Source organism: Delphinus delphis, chromosome 19 (assembly GCF_949987515.2).
Source record: "Delphinus delphis chromosome 19, mDelDel1.2, whole genome shotgun sequence".
Classification (NCBI taxonomy): domain Eukaryota; kingdom Metazoa; phylum Chordata; class Mammalia; order Artiodactyla; family Delphinidae; genus Delphinus; species Delphinus delphis.
The window spans coordinates 22,289,771-22,310,395 of NC_082701.1; the positions used below are offsets into that span (position 1 = coordinate 22,289,771).

A 20,625-nucleotide genomic window follows, 5' to 3' on the forward strand; every position below is an offset into this window, starting at 1 on the left:
TCATGTTGGGAAACGTATGTCATGGTTGGGGAAGAGGAAGAGGTTTTGGGCTGGGGTCTCAGCCCCGAGGGCTCTCCACTATGTGACACCGGGCAGTTGAAGAGCTGGTGGTGAGGACTGTGTGTATATGAGCGTGTGTGCAAGACTAAGAGACGACTTATGACGACCGTGACATCACCTAGCAGGGGCTTGAAAACACCAGGATGGAAGGGAAAGGAATTAAAGTGTGTTGAGCACCTACTATGTGCCGAGCTCTTTACAAACATTATTTCTTTACAAACATTACTCCCCATGACAACACTGTAAGGTAGGTATTATTAGCCTCATTACATAAATGAGGAAATGGGCTCAGAGAGGTTAAGTCATTTTGCTGAGGTCTGACACTAAGCCCTTACTCTTTCTATGAAGCACGACCCCTCTGGGAGGAGCTAGGCCATGTAGTCCCTTCCAGCTCCAGGATGCTAAATTCATGATTCTTTGGGAGGGCTTTTAAATTCTGCCAGCAACTGGCCTGCAGCCCTGCTTCTGCCACAGGCCCTCAGACCCTGCCTCGCTCTACCTGGCCCCTGCAAATCCCTGCACGCTCTACCTGGCCCCTGCAAATCCCTGCACGGAGGAGGGACGGCTCCACTCTCCTCCCTGTCTCCCTGCCCTTCTGGGAGGGTGGGGGTGGGGAGAGGAGGAGAGAGGAGGGGAACCTAGAAGCAGAGCACAGAAGGAGGGAGGGGAGGAACAGAGGGGAGGGGAGAAAGGAGGAGGGGAGGGGTGGCTCCCACCACCCCCTGGAAGCTCTGGAAATCCCCAGCAGCTGCTCCCCGCTCCTCTGTCTGGCCCTGAGCCAACCTGGGAGGGAGTGAGGAGAGTTAAATGGAGAGAAAAGAGGGGCAGGGCACTGACCACAGGGGGGCAAGCCCTTCAGTCTTGGCACCCACCCCGCCCAGCAATTCCAGCCCCTGTGAGAGATTCCAGGCGTGCTCCCCTTTAAGGAAACCCTACATGCCAAAATCCACACATACCAAACAGACACATCAGGGCGGTCCTTGCACTATAAAAGGATTCTTTGCTTTACAAGAGGGTTGGGCACAAGGGAAACTTAAAATAGGAGCTTCCCCTGGTGTGGTGAAAGAAGCTCTGATTTCAGAAGCACCCCATACACACCATGCTTCCGGCATATCCAGAAAGCTGGCGACACCCGTGGGGCTGGCAGGGCTGCAGCTGCCTTAAGGCACTGACATCAGCGCGAGCACCTCCAAGGTTGTGCTGATCATCAGAGTCCCCTTGTGGGTTGTGGGGTGTCTCACAGTCCAGGGGACAAGCTGGCTGCTGTGCTTCGCAGCAGAGGTGTCTTAGGACACCTAGAAAGGACTGGAAAGCCACGGCTCAGCACAGCTGGCAGGGATTTCACAGCAGCCCAGAGAGGACAGATGTCCAAGGGCTCCCAGTGGCCCTTTGATGAGGCCACGGCAAGAGCCCCATGTCCTTACTCTCCTCCGTGGTCTGTCCTCCCTTCCACGATGCCAGGGCACAGGAGAGCCAGGCTCTGCCTCTGGGAAAGGGGAAGCACCTGACCCCCAGAAGAAGTATGAAAGGCTGATGGAGGAGCAACTCAGGCCATGCTGCAGGCCCAGTGAGATGCGTTCAGAGTCCGCTAGGCAGAAAGTAATGGTGTCCCCTAGCCCTGCCCCTCCTTTTTTTAAAAAATGGAGGTGAAACTCACATAACATAAATTTAACTATTTTAACGTAAGCAGTTCAGTGGCTTTTAGTCCTGTCCCCCCAACCCCTGCTTTTTTGTGCTCAGAGTGGAGTTGAGTCAGTAATGACAATAGCAGAGAATGACGAATGGAGTCCCCTTCCCCCTGCCAGGCCTGGTGCTCCAGGGAGCTGCCACTGGCCATTTAAATTAACAGCCAAGATGCCCAGCAGGCCTGGAGACTAGACCAGCCCACAGCCCTCCCCAAACATCACGCCCAGCCCAGGGAAGATGCCCAGAGTGCTTCATGACTCCTCAGAGCCCCTCTTCATGCCCCAGAACTTAAGATCACCCCATCCCCTGACTCCACACCCTCTACCCCTCCCCACACCCCTCCTCACCACCATCACAGGGAACACAAGAACCCCTCTGCCACAGAGGGGAGGGTGTCTCAGAGCCCAGGGCCCCAGGCCACCAGTTTAAGCAGAGCCTGGGAGTGTGGACACTTAAAGGCCCACCCAGGAACAGAAAACTCTTCCACTCCAGACCCCACCCCAAGACCTCTCACCGAGTCGGGATTAGGAAGGCAGCAAGGCAGCCCTCCCTTCAGCCCACATCAGGATTCTGTCCATCTTAGAACAGGGGGCTGCAAGTCAGGATAGAGGGCCCCCCCACTTACTTAAGGGGACCAGCCCCTCCTGTCCAGGATTTGCTAAGCTCTGTGGAGGGAGTGAGTGAGGGGGCCATCACCCTGACCTCCTCTGATGGATACTGGCTGGGGCTGCAGGTCTGTATCTGGGGGGCATGTGAAGAAGCTGCCCAGCCCACCCCATGTTTTCACTGCCATGAAATGGTGGTAGCAGTTGCTGCACCTGCTGTAATTGGGAATGGAGGGGGACGCTGGCTGGGAGAAGCCCCTTGATGTATGGGGGGAGGGGGACGCTTGTATCTTTAGGTCCCACAGGGTGGGGGCGGCCGGGAGGGTCAGCGGTAGTTTTGCGACCACCTTCTGTCACTCCTTCATTATGCAGAGCCTGCTAGGATCCTGGATGGAGCCGGGACCTTACCGGGTGGGGAGGGGGGCTTCTAAATGCTCTCCTTCTGGAACGGGGATGGGGAGCGAAGCAGCGTGTGAGCCCTCGGTGAGCGCCTCCCTATTTGTCAGTGGTGGGGGAGTACTCGTGTGTGTGTATGTGTGTGTGTGTGTGTGTGTGTGTGTGCGCGCGCGCGCGCGCGCGCTCACCGGCTCTGTGTCACACCAGCCGTAACCCTTCCCCAGAGCTCCGCCCGGAGCTCCAGAGCCCCAACCCCTCCCAAGGTGGCGGGCCCCCCTCCCTCTCGGCGCACCCACCTTCCTCCAGTCCTCACGCCCCCCGCCCTTCCCTCCCCGACACGCACCCGCGCCCGCTGACCTGCTCCATGCTGCCGCCCGCTATGCAGTCCTCGCCGCGTCAGCCCGGCGGGGCGCAGGGGGCGGTGGCCCCTCCATAGCGCCCAGTCGGTGCAGCACCCGGCCACCGCCGCGCGCAAGGAGCGCCTGCTGTAGGCAGCCCAGACCCCCACCCGGCCCGGCCCGCCCCGCCCCGCCCCGCTCCGGCCCCGCCCGCAGACCCCGCCCCCGTCCCGCCCCTCCCGCCCCTCCCGCCCCACCCCACCCGCGGGTAGAGGCACAGCGTTCACACACACAGACACACAATGCACACGCACTGCTCACGCATCCAGGGGCGCATCCCTGCCAACACCCACCGTTCTGCTTGTCCTGGGGGCAGTGTTAGTCCAGAGAAGATCCCCTCCAAGGGCAGCCCCTTCGTTTCTGAGGTTATCAGAGTCGGAAGCGCCCCACCCTGCATTTTACAGGGCCACAGAGGGGCTTGCCCAAGGTCACACAGCAGCTTGGTGACAGAGTTGACCCCATGGCCCAGACCACTGTGACTGCCTGAGAGCGGGGCAGAGATACCCACAGCACCTGGACCATAGGGAGACCCTGCCCTGGTGAGCAGGGTTCAGAGCCATGTGACCCCATGAGAACAGGAGCTGGTGTGGAGGGCCACTCCCTGTTGCCAGGATTCAGCCTCTCTTCAAATGTGTTCTGAGGCCCTTGGGTGGGTGTGGGGAGCAAGAATGGAGATTCCTGCCGCCCACCGTGTACCATGCCCCAGGCATGTGCCAAGCAGGAGGAGGAACTGAACTGTTTGTCCACTGCCAGAGAAGGGTCATCTGAAGCTCCAGATGCCAGCTGGGGACCTGACTTGTGGGCAGTGGAGCCACCAACTCTGGTGAAAGCCAAGGAGGTGGCAGAAAGACTGCCTCCCCCACTGAGACCCCTCTCCCCCATCAGGAGTGGCTCCTGACGGCCCACTGCCCCTCTATCCTGCCCATGTCAGGGCAGGGCCACACCAAGGGGGCTATCACATGAGCAGACATGTGAGAGGAGGGCATGCTGCCCAGGGCAGGAGTATGGAGTCCCGGAGTGGACAGGGGTGGGAATTAACCTGCCCTGAGGCGGGCAGTGGGGTTGGGGCATCGGTGCGCAGGCGCTGGCTGCCCAACACCTCTGGGCCAGTGCCCAGGCGGCACGAAGGGGATTTCACACTTCTCACTGAGCCCTGGCCTCTTTGTTAGGCACCAGAGGGTGAGGGAGCAGGGGGCTGGAAGCTGAGATGGGGAGGGTTAAGCTCCTCAGTGGGCCCAGACAAAGGGGGCTTTATAGGCTGGGTGTAGGGGGCATGCTAGGGGGAGGAATTCAGGAATGCAGGCTGGGGAGGCCCTGAGCCCCCCGGGCAGCCCCATTTGGGGCTGAGGTTGGACTCCCCCAGCCCTCCCATGCTTTGGCCCTGCAGAGTATTTGCTGCTTTGCTCCTGGGACTGCAGCCAGGAGTCCCGGCGGCCCTTCATCCCCAGCCGCCCCTCCTCTCAGGGATCTGGGGGGCACTACCCACGCACTTCCAGTCTTCCCCGCCCAGCTGGCTGCAGCCTCTCTTGGCTTCCCTGCCATGCCCTCTCAGCGGCCTCGTAGTCCTGTCTGCTACCAGAGTGAGTGCCCTGCTGGCTGCCAGGGGAAGGGAGGGACAGACTTGGGTAAGGTCACAAGGCTATGGGGTCAATGGGGCCCTTTGTCCCTTCAGACAGAGTCTGTCCTGGGCTAAAGAGACAGGAGACAGAGAAGAGCGCTAGCCAGCAAGCACATGACCCCAACCCTGACCTGGCCTCTCCCAGGCCGTGGTGGAGCTGGACCTTGGGCTGTGGAAGGCAGGCCCGATTCTTCCCAGTTGGTTTCCCTCTGGCTCTCTTTCAGGGCTGAAGCAGCCACTGAAAGTGAAAACAAGGAGGAGGAGGTGGCCCGGCAGCAGCCACCCATGCTGGCCTCTGAAACAGCTGTTGCTTGGCCAGGCCTAAGGTCTGGGCTTGGGCTTTGCAAGGTTGAGAACTGTCTGTCCCCAAAGATGCTGATCTGGCCCTGAAGAGTAAACTCCTACTAGCCAAAGTCATGGTGGCTAGATTGCTAGACCCTGAAGCTCTTTTATCAAAGCACCCTGAGCACTACAGGAAGCTTCACAAGCAGAGAATCCCAGTGAACGGAAGTGATGGTACTGCCCACCGTCTCTGCCCCAGCCTGCAGGGTCCACATGTGCAACCAGCCCAGGCCTCCCTCTTCCCTGGCAGGCCGGATCTCCGACAAGCTCCTACTCTGATTCCTGTATCTACTGTGCATGGGTCAGAACCTTCGACAACAGCAGTATCTCAGAGGAGCAGCAGTAGGGGTGGGGCAGGGCCCAGCTCAGGTTGTTGGACAGGTGTCTTATTTCATCTCCTTCATAAGATTAAAAAGAGGAAAGTTTTATCTCTTGATGAGCGTCTTGGGCAAAAGTCCCCTTTTAGGGGGTAAAGAAAACGTCCAAGTCTGGTCAGCATTGTACTTTCCATCTCGTTGAGAAGTTTCAAGTAACGGTGGAGGGAGGCAGACCGAGATCAAAGCCCGCGGTCTGCTGTTTATGGTCTTGGGCAGGTATTCTCACCTCTCTGAGCTCTAGCTTCCTCACTGGTAAACCAGGAATGATAATAGCACCACCTCACAAGGTTGATGAAAGATTAAATGAGATGCGAGTATAAAATGCTTGGTCCAATGAAGTCCCCATAAATGATAAATAAAAGTTAAGTGGGCTTCCCTGGTGGCGCAGTGGTTAAGAATCTGCCTGCCACTGGAGGGGACATGGGTTCGAGCCCTAGTCTGGGAAGATCCCACACGCCGCGGAGCAACTAGGCCCGTGAGCCACAACTACTGAGCCTGCGCGTCTGGAGCCTATGCTCCGCAATGGGAGAGGCCGCGACAGTGAGAGGCCCGCGCACCATGATGAAGAGTGGCCCCCGCTCGCTGCAACTGGAGAGAGCCCTCGCACAGAAACGAAGACCCAACACAGCCAAAAATAAATTAATTTTTTTTTAAAGAAAGGTCCACATCAAAAAAATCTCTAAAAAAAAAAAAGTTAAGTACCTTCTACAAAGAGCTGAATGAATTCATCTTATACTGATTATTATTAGCTTTAGTTCAGCAGGTGAAAATTTCCGACCTTGTGCCCAATCTGGGAGGCCAGACCCTGGCTACAGCCAGGTGTTCCTTTTGAGGGTGGCACGGCCTTTAGCTGGGTGGGGGAACAGGAAAGAAGGGCAGTTTCCAGCCCAGTGCTGATACCGCCCCCCCACCCCCACCCAGCCTCCTTCTCTTTGCCTGTGTAGCCTCCGGGCCTCCCTGGGGAGCCGGAGGAATGGAAAGGGAGCTGAGAGCCACCAGGTAAGGAAGACAGCTCCCCAGGTGCCGGTGCCGTGGGCCTGAGAGGAGAGGAAGGCGGAGGAGTACCCAGGAGGGAGTAAAAGGAATTGAGAGGGAAGCGGGGCGGTGGGCAGCGGGCCTCACTCCTCCACCTGCTGCTCTGCAAACAAAGCCAAGAATGATGCAATCCTGGCCTGGTGCAGCTGAGGCTGCAAAGCCCTGAGAGGGGAAAGTGGGCATTGGGGGTGGGGAGGGCAGGGGCAGCAGGGCAGATGCAAGGGGCCTGTGGATGCCGGACCCTGGTGTCCCAGCCCAACATGTGATTTCTTCCTATGGCTCCTGGCCACCTCCTGAAGCCCCTCACCCTGGGTCAGACCCCTCCCCAAAGAGTCACAGCTGCCTTCGAAGCAGGAGGCAGACATGATGCAACTAGGACATCATTCCACAAGGGGCGGGAGATGATGAGAGACCCAGACATCAAGTTGACTCTGAAGTCCCCGTTGGGCCCTTCACCAGCAGGCCTGGGGCTGCAGGGCTCTGTGTTCCCTTCCTCTCATCCTGGAGACAAAAGGCAAAATCCTCCAGAGAAAGTGGGATGGGAAGGCTCAGGAGAACCTCACCAAGGGCTTGCACAAAGTAGTATATATTTATAGAATTAAATAAAAACCCAAGGCAGACACTGCTCCAGGTCTGGGCCCCCAGTGCCAGGAGACCCCGGCATCCCCCGGGGGCAAGTGTACCATTAGCAGCCATCAAGCCAGCAGAGGTGAGGGTGGGGCAGGAAGGTGCCCCACCACCACCACCCAGTGCATCTGCCTCAGTTCCCCACTCTGCCTGGGAGCCAAGAGAACAAAGGCTTCCCCCTCCTCCACCAGGAGAAAGGGGGCTCGTCCCACATGCCAGGGCCATGCGGAGGATGTGTCATGGGCCAGGGTCCCCAAGGGGACAGGGCATTAAATGGGGGCAGCAGAAGAGGACTGCAGATACTGTGTTCAGGAATACTGTAGCCCGGCCTCGCCCCACCGCCGCCCAGAGCCGAGGGGACAGCTGGCTGGTGGCCTAGCCCAGAGGAGCCACTAGGTGGCAGGAAAAGCCCAACTCAGCCAGCCCCACCTGCTTCCACCACCGGCCCCAGAGCCCTACCCGCCCGCAACCTCCCCTTCTCCTCCCTCCTCCCTCCAGCCCATCCCTCACTGCGCCTCCCGTGATGGGGCCCCTGAAGTCTTTTCTTTCTTCCTTCCGCCTTTGGGAAGGGAAAAAGCTCTCAGTCCTCCTCAAAATGTGTTAATAATGATGATAATAATTAGTGCCCGTGGCTGTTTATTGAGTGCTGAAGAGGTTCCAGGCATCTTACATGCATTATCTCACCTGCTCACACATGAGGTAAGTTTAAAAAAACTCCGTTTTTTCAAGAGGAGACAGCGAAAGCATAAATAGATTGCTGTCAAACCCAGTGTCCTCGCTTGGGAGTGTTATCAAGTGGGTGTAGGCGTGGGGAGGACGGGAAGGACCCATCAGATGCATCTGAGTTTTGTCCACCATCCTTACCACCCCCTCTCCCCTCCCCCACTCCTTGAGGGTCTAGGAGGGTGTCTTAGTCTTGGGGCGAGTGTGAGGTTTGAAAAGGCTACCCAGGTGATTCAGGCTCACAAAAAACCTCACCCTGACTGAGAGCCACTGCACCCTACCCTGCTGCCTCACCTCCAGGCTCCACAAGGCATTCTGGGTTCTCCCCTTGCCAGCCTCGCTTCCCCTGTGAATTTCTATTCCAGTATGGCTGCCCCCATTCAGGCCCAAAGGTGATTCCAGCCCAGAGGACCTTTCTCCACTGCCAGTTCCTCTTCTGGCCTGGCTGTCTTTGACCTCCTGAATGGTTTTCAGCAAACATTCATGGGGGGTATTTCTCCGTGTGCTGGCACACCACTAGGTTGAGGGGGTGGAAGACAAGCCGAAAAGAAACAAGACACAGAACCCACTCGCCAAGTGCAACAAGAGTTTCACATGTCTAAAGCTGGGCCTATAGTCAGTCCACATATGGTGTCCCACTCAAAGCCCCATATCCAGAAGAAAAGGATAACTATCTCTATAGCTGTTATCTTCACAGTATCAGGGCATTGGAAAAGGTGGCAGCTGTGGGGAAGGGGCACCAGTAGATGACACCCAATGCACACTGAAACCTTTCTTCTTTGTTTTTTGGCCGCGCTGTGGGGCATGCGGAATCTTCATTCCCCGACCAGGGATCAAACCCGGGCCTCCTGCATTGGAAGCATGGAGTCTTAACCACTGGACCGCCAGGGAAGACCCGCAATGAAACTTCTTGAAATCTTCTTTAACTCTGCCAAATCTCTTACCTAAGATAGCTGTTGCCAGACTCTCCCGTCCCATTCCAAATCTTCCAAACTCCCCCCAAGCTCAGCTGTTACCTTCTCACACTTATTTTTCTCTCCCAGGATAAACCTAGCTAGCCTCTCCTATTCTCCTGCCTATCCCATCACCCCTCATGATTTGCAGAAAAAAGGCCCAGAAACAAAGCCATGTTTCTCAGAAGGGGGAAGGGGGAAAGCCAGGGATGAGATGAGAAGGCCATGTGAAGAAGGGCACCTGAGCTGAGCTCTTGAAATGCAGGGTTTCTGTTAGGTGTGAATTCAGCAGGGGGGCAGTGGGTAGTTCAGTGCAACCTCTGGTCACTGGACAAAGCCTGCTGACTCTACCTCGGTGGCGTCTTCCAACTAAAGGGGCAGCATCTTCTCTGTCATTCTCTCTGACGCCACTGGCACCAGAAGGAAGCGGTCCACGTGCCCCCTCGGGAATATCTTGAGTTACAGCTATGTCACTTAGTTCATGCTCTTATTCCAGCCACGAAAAGTCCAATCCCTTAAGAAGATTCTGAAGAATCCTGACATTTAGTGGCTAAAAAAACCCACCCATACCTCCAACCGAGTTGTCCTGTGCAGAAGGTGAAGATCCAGGTTCGAGTCGGGCTGACTAGGAAAACAAGGCAGCACTCCCGGGGTGGGGGCTGACCTCATCTTTCCTCCACCACCAACACCTTGGCACATCCACTCAACTGTGCCAGCCCTGGGGGCAGGGAGAGAGCTGAATAGGACACAGTTTCTGTCCCTCACAGACCAGAGGTTACAGTCGAGTAACCGGCAGACACGTGAACAGCTATTTTAACAGGGGAAGGAGCATCTGTCTGGCTGAGAGTGGCTGGTGAAAATTCCAGAGGTGACCCTGGAGGAAAATCTTGAAGGATGAGCAGTTCTGCAGGTGAAGAAGGTAGGAAGTTAGGGTCCTCCAGGCAGATGGGACAGTATGAGGGAAGGTGGAGTGGCGGGAGAAGGGATGCCATCATCTGGGGACTTCGAGTCAGGCTTTGTGACCAGCGTGCATCCTGTGTGGCAGGGGAAGGAGAAATGGCCTTGAACATCAAGTTGAGGAGTTAAGGTTTTCTTCTCTAGGTTAAAAGTCATCAATGATTTTAAACTAAGGAAGTGACTTGAGCACATCTTTATTTTGGAAGGACTATTAGAAGGACTGGAGAGGGGAAAGAGGAAGCAGGATGGCCAGTTGGGAAGTTGCTGAAATTGTCCAGGTGAACAAGGGGAGTGCCTAAACTAGGGCATGGCAATGGAGGAGGGATGCGTGATGAGTCGCAGCTTACATGGGGATCCGTGCACAGGATAAAATTGCAGTCAAAATTCCTCTTGAGAATCTCTTGGGAAGGGGCTCCATTAGACATCAACGATAACCCAGTTAGTGCTTCTTCAGAACTGGGGTCAACTCTCATGCCTTTGGCTGAGCACCAGAGGAACATGGTTGGTTTTCAGAATCCACACGGCACAAACAGGTGCTAGAATCCTTATGCAAAAGATGCTTGTGGAATTCCCTGGTGGCGCAGTGGTTGAGAGTCCGCCTGCCGATGCAGGGGACGCGGGTTCGTGCTCCGGTCCGGGAAGATCCCACGTGCCGCAGAGCAGCTGGGCCCGTGAGCTATGGCTGCTGAGCCTGCGCGTCCGGAGCCTGTGCTCTGCAATGGGAGAGGCCACAGCAGTAAGAGGCCCGCGTACCACAAAAAAAAAAAAAAAAAAAAGATGCTTGCACTCTAAGAGACTGGAAGGGAACCAAGACAGAAAATTCACTTTTCCCATCTCACCCTCAATCGGGAGACACAGATGAAATGGAGGAGGGAATCTCCTGCACAGTTATGATGCCACGTGCTTATAATTGAATTCAAGTTAGATACATGCATGATAAGACACCACTGAGAGGTGAGATGGAATGAAAAGTGGCAGCTGAGAGTAGACATAGGAGAGGAAGGAGGTAGTTTCAGGTTTTGGGGGTGAAGAGTGTGGGAGGGGACCTTTTTACTTATTTTGGGCTCCCTGTTTCCAAAAGAATGCCTTTACTTCTGTGTGCTTTATCATGCCAGCCAGAGGGGACTAGTACCTCTTTCCTAACAAACCTAACACATCATCACTAATATGAATGATGCTGATTTGAAATGATGAAAACCTATGTCTCTACTTTCAAGAAATGCCTACTACTAACACTCACTCTTGACTGTTGGTGTCCGCAAAGATTCTTTACGATCAACAAGCTGTGTCCAAACAGGGGACATCAGAGCATTTGAATTGCTGATTCCGAGTTAAGCATTTTCCTTTATGTTCTTCACACTTCATGGCTTGGAGCATTTTTTCTTCCAAAAGGGAAGAGAACTTTAATCAGGGGTTCATGCCTTCACTGAATGGCTATCAGAATTGATAAGACACTGTTTCATCCTCACGTGGACCTGTGACTTGGGAATGAGCTGAATAGGGCAAGTGGGGATCCTGAGACTCCCTCCTGGGGCACTTCTAATCAGTCCTAAGAAAATGCAACTGCTGAGAACTAGGGTTTCATCTCACTCAGCATGCTTTCTACTCTGAGGATGCAGAAAATTCTCCAAAATGTGTCCAGGTGGTACTTTGGCTCTCTAAGTGGGGAACGTGGAGAGGGACTGGGTGGGAAAGTGAAGAGGGAAGATTCGAGCAGCTCCAAGTACACACAATCAGAGAAACATTTCTGGTCCTTTCCTCTCCAAAGAGGACAGCTCAGGAGGGAATGGGCTAGAAAGGCAGGAGGGACACAGGTCAAACTTATGAAAAACCTTGACTGCCAGCCTAGGTATATACTAGGAATGACTACTATGGTAAAATAGGAACTCTCCCAAAGCAGAGCAAAAAGGCTCCAGAAAGCTCTCTGGAATTCTCCTGCATTTCCTGGGGAAGGAGAAAGCAGCTCTGAGCAATGGCCACCAGCCTCAGGAATTTTTCAACATCTCTAATTCTGACAAGACCAGTTCTGGATATGCTCTGCTTAGCTGACATCACAGGGATTCTCCAGTTGCCAGGGGTGGGTCATCTGACCCTAAGTGGGTGGTGATGGTGCGAGGAGTCATACGAGATGAGAGACGGAATGAAAAACAATAACCCAAATAACATGAAAGAATTTCTAAACATTTTTATTTCAAATCTCTTTTCACCCCTTCCGCAAAAGACGTTGGTCAGTACAGCAATCATAAAAAGGAGATACAAACACAAGAGTCAAATGTCTCCCGCACTGACACTTACAAAAAACCGGGAATTATACATGGGGTTTCCAAACAGGACCTGCAGCAGCTACTAATGTCCCTTTACAAGAGTCAAACATGCCTATGAATACAGTATATACAGACACCCCATTCTGGAACTAATCTACAGGGACATCCCAACACCCTCCCATCTATCCCCAGAAAAATACCAAAACACACCCAAAGTGCATTTGTTTTGTTTATATCAAAACATCTTTCCCTTTCCCCAACCCACCCTCAGACCCTCCCACCCCATTTAAGATTGGCCTGCAAGTCTATTTTAACCATTTAGTAATTTTTTATAGTTTATGAAAATAAATTATACAGCAACTATTTTAATAAATTAAGCACAAAAAGGTAGAGGAAAGGAGAAAAACTAAATGGGAAGACAAAAGCCAGGCCACGCTTTGGCTGGGAGGAGGGTGGCGCGGCTGAAGAGGACGGAAGTGGTTGCAGGGGCGATGTGGTCCCCCTTCCGGCGAAGAACTGGCAACCACCCCGAGCCCAGAACGACACCCCTCTTCACTGAGTTTCTTAAAAACCACCAAAAACTGTACAGCAGTGGCTGTGGCACGGGCAGCACCAGTTTGGGCCTTCCAACAAGCAGCCTGCCCACGGAGCGGTGCCTGGATTATGCTTCTTGGAAAAGGTTCTGGGCCTAACAGTGAGGGGCAGGTCCCTGTTCAAGCGAGCACCAGAGATGGAGTAGTCAGACCAGCCTTCCTGCTCCACCTGAGCTGGGTAGGGGGCTTAGGACGAAGCTCGGAGCGGGGCTGTGCGGGTTTTTGATCTCCTGGGTTCTGATCAAGAGTGTCCTAAGTTCACCTTACACTCCATCTCCAGGAGCAACTAGATCGCAGTCCAGCTGCGAGCAGACATTCAGGTCTTCCGCTGCCATGACTGGCTGCCTTTTGCCTGCCCCTCTCAGCATTTTGGAAGAGGGAGTGGGAGGGGGAGGGAGCAATTCCAGGTACCCTCTAAGGAGATGAAATGGGCGTGAAGGCATGTCACAGACTCAGCATGCAAGACTGGCTTCCTGGGAGGTGGATGCAAGTGGAAAGGAATGAGGGAAGGGGCAGAGAGGACAGGATGGGAAACAGGAAGAAACTGGGGGCACCTACCAGGAAGGTCAAGAAGCATGAAAAGGACAAAAACAATATGGAATCTGTATGTAAAGAAAGGTCTTTCCCTGGCAGATTAGAGAAATCAATGATTTAAATACAATTCCTTACTCTATTTTTATATCTGCAGCATCTGAGTCCCCAGTGCCTCTGTCTCTATGCTCCAACCCCCATCTCACACCTCCCAAGGCTTCGCTATCTTTTCAAGGCCTCCTGTCGTTTTTGTGCTGAGCATGAAGACTCCAATGTCAAAAGAGGATAGATCACGGGGACTGGCAGACTTGACTTTGCTTTCTTGAGCTTTGTGGCCCAATAATCCTATAGCTATCATGGGGGGAGGGGGTCACGATTTTCTTTCTTTCTTTTTTTTTTTTTTCTTTTTTAATAAAAAAGGTTTTACTCCCCAGGAGCAAATAAATCATTTTGAACTACTGATAAACACTGCTGCAGTGAAAAGAAAGATGGCTACATGTATGCAATAGCACAAATTCAGTGTAAGAACAGCTGTGTCGACAATTAGAGATAAAAATCATTTATCCATTTCCCCCTTTCCCATGAACCAAACCAAGAGGATTCCCATAGGGAAAATGTCTAACTCAAAAGCTCCTCCCTTAGGGACAGGGGGCACGTCATTCTCTTAAAAGTGGACAACATATGGCAGGTCTCCCCCCAGTGGAGATGCTCTCAACACCCCCACTGGTGGCAAAACTTCTGCAAATGAAAACACACACACACACACACACACACACACACACACACAATGACTTTCAGACCTCCTTCCAGCAGCCACAGAGCTATATATGCCAATGCCTAGGCCTCCAACTTCAGGGCTCAAAGCCAAGGGAGAGGCAGGAGGTCAGGGGGGAATCTAACCTAGAGGACAAGTTTCTCCTAACCCCATTTCCTGCCAGGGCCAAGGGCTTCAAGCAGGCTGTGCTCTTCCAGTCTTCCAGGGCCCGGGGTGAGGGCTGAAAAGGCTGGCACCCAGGGCATCCGGCTTTACTCCAGTCTCTCACCCCAGATCTGAGAACACTAACCACCCTGTCACTTGCCAGCGCTTCCTGGATGTGCACTGTAGCGGGGGTTGCCGCTATCTCCACATCTCTCCCAGCCTTAATAAGGGGACTGTGTAATCAGCTCCGGTGACAGGTAGGAAAGGAGGAGGAGAAACCATGGCAGCAAGCTCCCCACCACACCTCCCCCCTCAGGAACCTGGGTGCTGCCGCCCAGGGCTGGCCTTCCAGGGTGTCACACTCACTGCACCCAGGCACAGGCAGGCAACCAGGCCAAGGTCATCGCCAACTGTCCCAAACTGCTAGTTTGTCACCCATTTATCTAGTCCCTGCAGCAGAGCCCCCACCGCCTTGCGCCCTGCAACCGCAGCACACGAATTTCAAGTAATAGCAAGTTGTAGCAGTAGCTGTCACTAACTCACAGTGGTTCACGCCTGTCCTGAGGAAGGTTACAGTAGACCAGTCATAAACAAGCGAGGGTTACACAGGCAGGGCCTGAGGGTATTGACATCACCCATCCACAACTTAGAAACCAATGACGGGTCCCTAGAAGTGAGAACCTTTTCCAGTTTGTGACTTGAAAATACTATGACCAAAAAGCAGAGTTCCCTCTGCAGACTGCATTTCAATTAGCACTACACAGAATCGGCAGGGGGGCAGGGGCCACAGGCAGGAGAGGTGAAGGGGAGCTGCTGATGAAGGCCAGCTGCCCCTGTCCCTCCCTGTTTACTCTGACCAGGCTGGTGCCCTTCCTCCTCACCTCCTGATGAAGGCTGTTTCCTCCTGCACAACTCTGTCTTATAGCCCACTCTACTAAGGAAGGACCAGGCTACGGCCTGGGCCGTGACTAATGCACAGACAGATCACGGACACAGTAAACACTACCCTTCCCGGGAGCAGAAAGGATGGTGGTGAGGGTGGGTCACGCCTCCTCAGCTGGTTTGGTTTTGTACCTGAGAGTATGGATTCTCCACTGGAAACCCCTGGTACCACAAGGGGTCCAGGGGCTCTGCCTTCCTCACCCAGGCTGTGCTGAGAGCAGTGAGGTCCTTGACCACAGGCAAGAACCTGGCTGACTTCTGGCTTTGGGCTCCACCTCGCCATCATAACCCCTCAGCATTCAGACCTGCCTGATGACTAGGAAGTTTCGGTCTAGACCACAGCACAGAAAAAGGATTCTTTGATGCCACTGCTCTACCTTGGGACTGTGCACTGTTCCGTACACACCCTGCAGATTTCTGCTTCTGTGCTCCTGTTCTTGTGTTTCTCATCTCACTGCCCTGCCCTCACCTAAAAACCAAAGTCTCACAGCACCAGAGCTCTCCTAGACCATCTGATCTACACTGATCTTACCCACTCTGAATTTCTTTAAAGACAGCCCTTGATTCTCTCTGCCATGCTGAGTCGTTCTCCAAATGCTTCACGTGTGGCAGCCACCTAAAAGCTCCCTTAGGCCAGAGAATATGTCTCCTGCCTCCTGTGTTTTCCACAGTAGCTAGCCCAGAATCAGGCAAATGAACACTAAAAAGTAGTTTAAAAAAAAAAAAAAAGAGAGAGACCCCACGTAGCCGCACAACAGCCACTCGAGGATCTCAGTGGATTCCAGACAGCAGGCTTTACAGCTGGGTGGCACTGTCTGCAAGATGGCAAGTTAATTTGTACCTTCAAGAGGCAAGACCCGTAGGTTAAGCCAATTCCCGGGATCACAACCTTAACTGGCTGGTGATACTACCACGGCAGCCAGGGAGAGAAGAGGTACTACACGACAAATCAAAGGTGGGTGGGCCGTGTTTATGCTACAAAGCTCATTTTGTGGGCCACCTCTTCACAGCCAGGTAACAATGCAAGTTTCCTCCCTATTCAGCTATAAGGAGGAAGAATGGTCATTCCATGCAGGACGTAAGGCAGAAGGCCAGTGCTCCCAGATGAGGCAGTCCTATAAATTACAAGACACTGGGGCCTCACCCCAAATGATCAGGAAACCACAAACCTGACAATATTATTTATCTCATGCGATGAGGCAGATATAAGCACAGGGGAACCAAAAGAGGAAGTCTGTTGAAATACTTACTGCAAAAGAGTAATAAAGATCGAACAGCTCAATTTTCACATCTTAATAGCAAACCTCTCCTCAGAGTAACTCTACAGAAAAGCAAACTCACAATGTTATATGATTTGACAATGGCCAAGTTCAGAAAAGCACTGGAGTTTTTCTCCCTCTTCCTCCACTTCCATCTGGAAAACAGGCAACTCTCAAATCAGTATCTGACAGACTTCCCAGTGGAAGGAGGGCAAACAGGATCTAACTCAGGAAAACGTTTGGGTCGCCAGAAAGAACTCAGGAAAATAAAGAAGCCCTTGCTACCTCCTGCTCCAACAAACCTAAGAACATGAGCTGTAATGCTCTCCTCCCTCCTCATTGATCTCAGATGGGCCATTAAGGCTGAGACACTAGGGAGCTTTCTCTAGGAAGAGCACAATAGCTTCGTTTCTCACCTTCCTCCACATTCCCTCTCACTAGCTGACAGACATGTGGAGGTAAGGAACACTGACTAAGTCATGGGTATGGTTTGCCATTAAAAATCTGGAAGCACGCTCCATTAACTTCAGCAGCCGGGATTGGAGCTCTGAACTGTTCCGGTGATGAGAAAAACTATTGCCTCGACAGCCGGCGGAAGCAATAGGAATGATGCTACCATGACCAGAGTGAAAGGTACAGTTATCTCGAGGGAATGGGTTGAGGGCAGAGGAAGAACAGGGCGAACTTGAGGTCACAGAACTTAGGAATTCAGTCAAACAAAACGAACACAGCTGCTATGAGAGGTGATTCTGAAATCAGGTTCCTAAACCTTAAAAGCAAAGTATGCGAGGAGTCACTGCTTCCCCCGGCAGAGCTATGTGCCAGTTCTGTCCAGTCATCATCTATTCGAGACTAACCACCCTCCTCTCTTCCCTGCTCCTGCTGAAGCTACCCATACACCTACAGAGAAGCAGATTCTCGGCCCTCAGAAACTCCCGACTTGATTTGCACTTCTGACTCCTTCTTTTCCCTTCCTCAAGGTCAATGGTGGAGACTCGAATTCTGCCTTTGGTGCCACCTGAATGACCCTCACTGGCAACCCCCTCTCCTCCCCTCCTCTCCTTTGGATCTGCTCACCCTTGGCACCACTTCCAATCCAATGCACACAGACCCCAGCTGCCTTTAGGGTGAGTTTTCCATACTGAGAAATGCAAATATCCAGAACAAAACTTCTGAAAAAGGAACAGTGTTGAGACTTCTTCCAGTTTTCCAAGGAGTTCATCCAGCTCCAGTAGCACAGGGCTGGATGTGACAAGGTGGAGCCCCACTCAGAGAGTCTGGTCGTGGGCTTCATCCAAGCCCCAGGGCGGCGAGGGGAACCGAAGTCTTTGCACAGAGGATCCCAACCCTTCCTACTCCTCTTGTTTCCTTCACTCCCGTTTTCATGGTAGCTTCATTTGGTTCTTCGAAACTGGAGCTTGGCAACCAAATGCCTAGGTAAAAAAGGGGAATAATTAGAGTGGCTCAATAGAGTGGAACCAAAATGGAGTGAAAGAACAGCCTCTGGAGGTGGAGAAGCACAGCTCAAAGGGAGGATGGGGCCTGGAGAGCCAAGTGCTTCCACAAACACTGCAGCCGGCTGGGGATGCAGCAGTGGCCTTTGTCACAGGGACCTGAGCAGCCTACAACCTGGTCGTCGAAAAAAGGTCCTAAAATGACTAATAAAGATGTCCTACACACTGCCTCCCTTCTCTCTTTCCCATTCCCCTTCATTTTCCACACACTTTCCCTAAGGCCCATCTGCTCTAGGCACTGAATAAAGAACTGAGTCCCTGGAGTAACCCCTGGTGAGCCAAGCTAGAAATAGCTGTAGGCCCTGTGGCTTCTGGCTGTTGAAGAGGGCTGACATATAATCACAAAGGCCAGTGCAGCTTCTACCTTCTGATTTAAGAAGGGCACTGTTCCAGCTGTTACCCTGTGCCCTAACTCCAAGTACCCTGGCAAAAAATTCTCCAGGTAAGAGCACACACAGACCAAGTGGCGCACTTGGAACTCTGAAATTAAAACCAGCCTGACCAACAAGAAATCATAACAGCCGAATTTCACACCTGAAAGTCCTTTCCCTTGGGAAGTGTTACTTCCCTTTTTCAAAGGGTCCTAGGAGCAAGTACAGCATGATGCTTATTCTTTGCTACAAGCAACAATCCCAGTGTCACAACAAAAAGAGGCCCCGGGAGTTCAGTGTAATCCTTTGCCAATACGTGACTGCCCCCCACACTCGTGGCAAATGGTTAGCCCCAGCCTATACCTGATCATATCAGGGCCTTTGTACTTATAGGATCCCCTGCCTAGAATGCCTGCTTCCAAGATCCTCTCATGGTTAACTCTTTGATATTCAAATCTCAGCTGAAATGTCACGTCCTCACAGGAGCCTTCCCTGATCATTCAAACTTGAGTTGTATGCTACCATTAACCACTAAACTTCACCCAGTTTTATTTTCTTCATAACATGTACAGTCAACTGAAATTAACCTATTCACTTACTTACATGTGGCTGTCTGTCTCTCCCTACAAGAACTGCAGCTCTGTGAGAACAGGGCCTTTGACTATCTTGCTCAGCACCCTCTTCCCAATTCACACTGGCTACTTTATAGATGTCTGCTGAATGACTAAACAAGTGATGGGGAACTCACTAACTCCTGTGGAAAACCATTCCATATTTGCACCTGTTAAAAAGCTTCTTCTAAAGTCGGAATGAAATCTGTTTAAAACTTGTACTGTGGTCCTTCTCCTGCCCCCTGGAACCACACAGAATAAGTTTAATCACTCTTCCTTAGGAAAATCCATCAAATACTTCTTTTGGTCACCAAGCCCCTCGTACCCTAAAACTTCTCTGGTCCATGATAATCATTTATTCCCCACACGATGAAGTGTGGAGCCCCCCCACCATCCTGAATCTTTCTCTGAATGTGCCTGTGCTCGTGGGGGCCCCTCCTAAGGCACAGCACCCACAGAAATGGTGCTCTAACTGAAGGGTCCCAATTACTCCTCGACAGCGCAGTTGCGTAGGTGGGCCCCCCTAGTTCCCCACCCTAATCAATGCAAAGCCACCAAGCAGAGAAACCCTCCTAGACATTAGAGCACTAAGATGTTTTAGGAGACACTTCCAAGGGCATACAGCTCGCGGATACAGTCACACCTCGTTTAACTTGTTTTGCTTCACTGCACTTCACAGATACTGCGTTTTTACAAATTGAAGGTTTGTGGCAATCCCACATCATCAGATGATGGTTAGCATTTTTTAGCAATATTTTAAAATTCAGTTATGTAGATTTTTTTAGACATAATGCTAGTGCACACTTAACAGACTACAGTATAGTATAGATAAAACTTTTATATGCTCTGGGAAACCAAAAAAATCATGTGACTTGCTTTATTGCGATATTTGCTCTCTTGCAGTGGTCTGGAAACGAACCCAAGGTATCTCCAAGGTATGCCTGTAACTGAAGACATGACAAAGAAACTGTACATCCAGCCCAGGATCCTTTAAGTTAAAACTCCCGCAGCCGCCTGGAGATACCATTTCTTGATCTTCTTCATTCCTTCTCTCCTTGCTAAACCTGGCTCACATGCTCTCCCCCGCAGTAGCACAGGATCAGGGACCACCAGAGCCAAGAGGAGACACACAGCTGGGTTCAGCTGAGCCACAAAAAAACCCATAGGACAAAAACACCAGTTGTCATTTTCTCCCATTAAGAAGAGAACTGAGAGGGTGGGGAGAATTAAAGCCCACTTTTCACTCTAAGGCTGTCACTCCTGTGGGTTATTCCCCTTAGTTTGTTTTGTATGGGGGATGGGAATGGGAACAGAGGAGGTTAGAAGAGAAGCAGAAGAATTCAGTGCTTAAAAAGGACACTCAGGGGTTTCCCTGGTGGCACAGTGGTTAAGAATCTGCCTGCCAATGCAGGGGACATGGGTTCAAGCGCTGGTCTGGGAAGATCCCACGTGACGCGGAGCAACTAAGCCCATGTACCACAACTACTGAGCCTGTGCTCTAGAGTCCATGAGCCACAACTACTGAGCCTGCATGCTGCAGCTAATAAAGCCCGCGTGCCTAGAGCCCGTGCTCCGCAACAAGAGAAACCACAACAATGAGAAGGCCGCGCACCGCAAAGAAGAGCAGCCCCCGCTCGCCGCAACTAGAGAAAGCCCGCACACAGCAGCAAAGACCCAACGCAGCCAAAAATAAATAAAATTTTTTTTTTTTAAAAAAAGGACAGGGCTTCCCTGGTGGCGCAGTGGTTGAGAGTCCGCCTGCCGATGCAGGGGACACGGGTTCGTGCCCCGGTCCGGGAAGATCCCACATGCTGCGGAGCGGCTGGGCCTGTGAGCCATGGCCG

The 20,625-nt window shown here is 52.5% G+C and overlaps 1 protein-coding gene across 2 annotated transcripts in view; it reads right to left on the reverse strand.

Annotated features, from left to right (window-relative positions):
• Positions 1–13,626: 13,626 nt before the first annotated feature.
• SOCS7 (suppressor of cytokine signaling 7) overlaps positions 13,627–20,625 on the reverse strand; it is a 31,611-nt gene continuing 24,612 nt past the window's right edge. For both annotated transcript variants that reach the window (XM_059998589.1, XM_059998588.1), the window contains one exon: positions 13,627–17,718. The gene's annotated coding sequence lies outside the window, so the exon portion shown is untranslated. The remainder of the gene's footprint in view (positions 17,719–20,625) is intronic.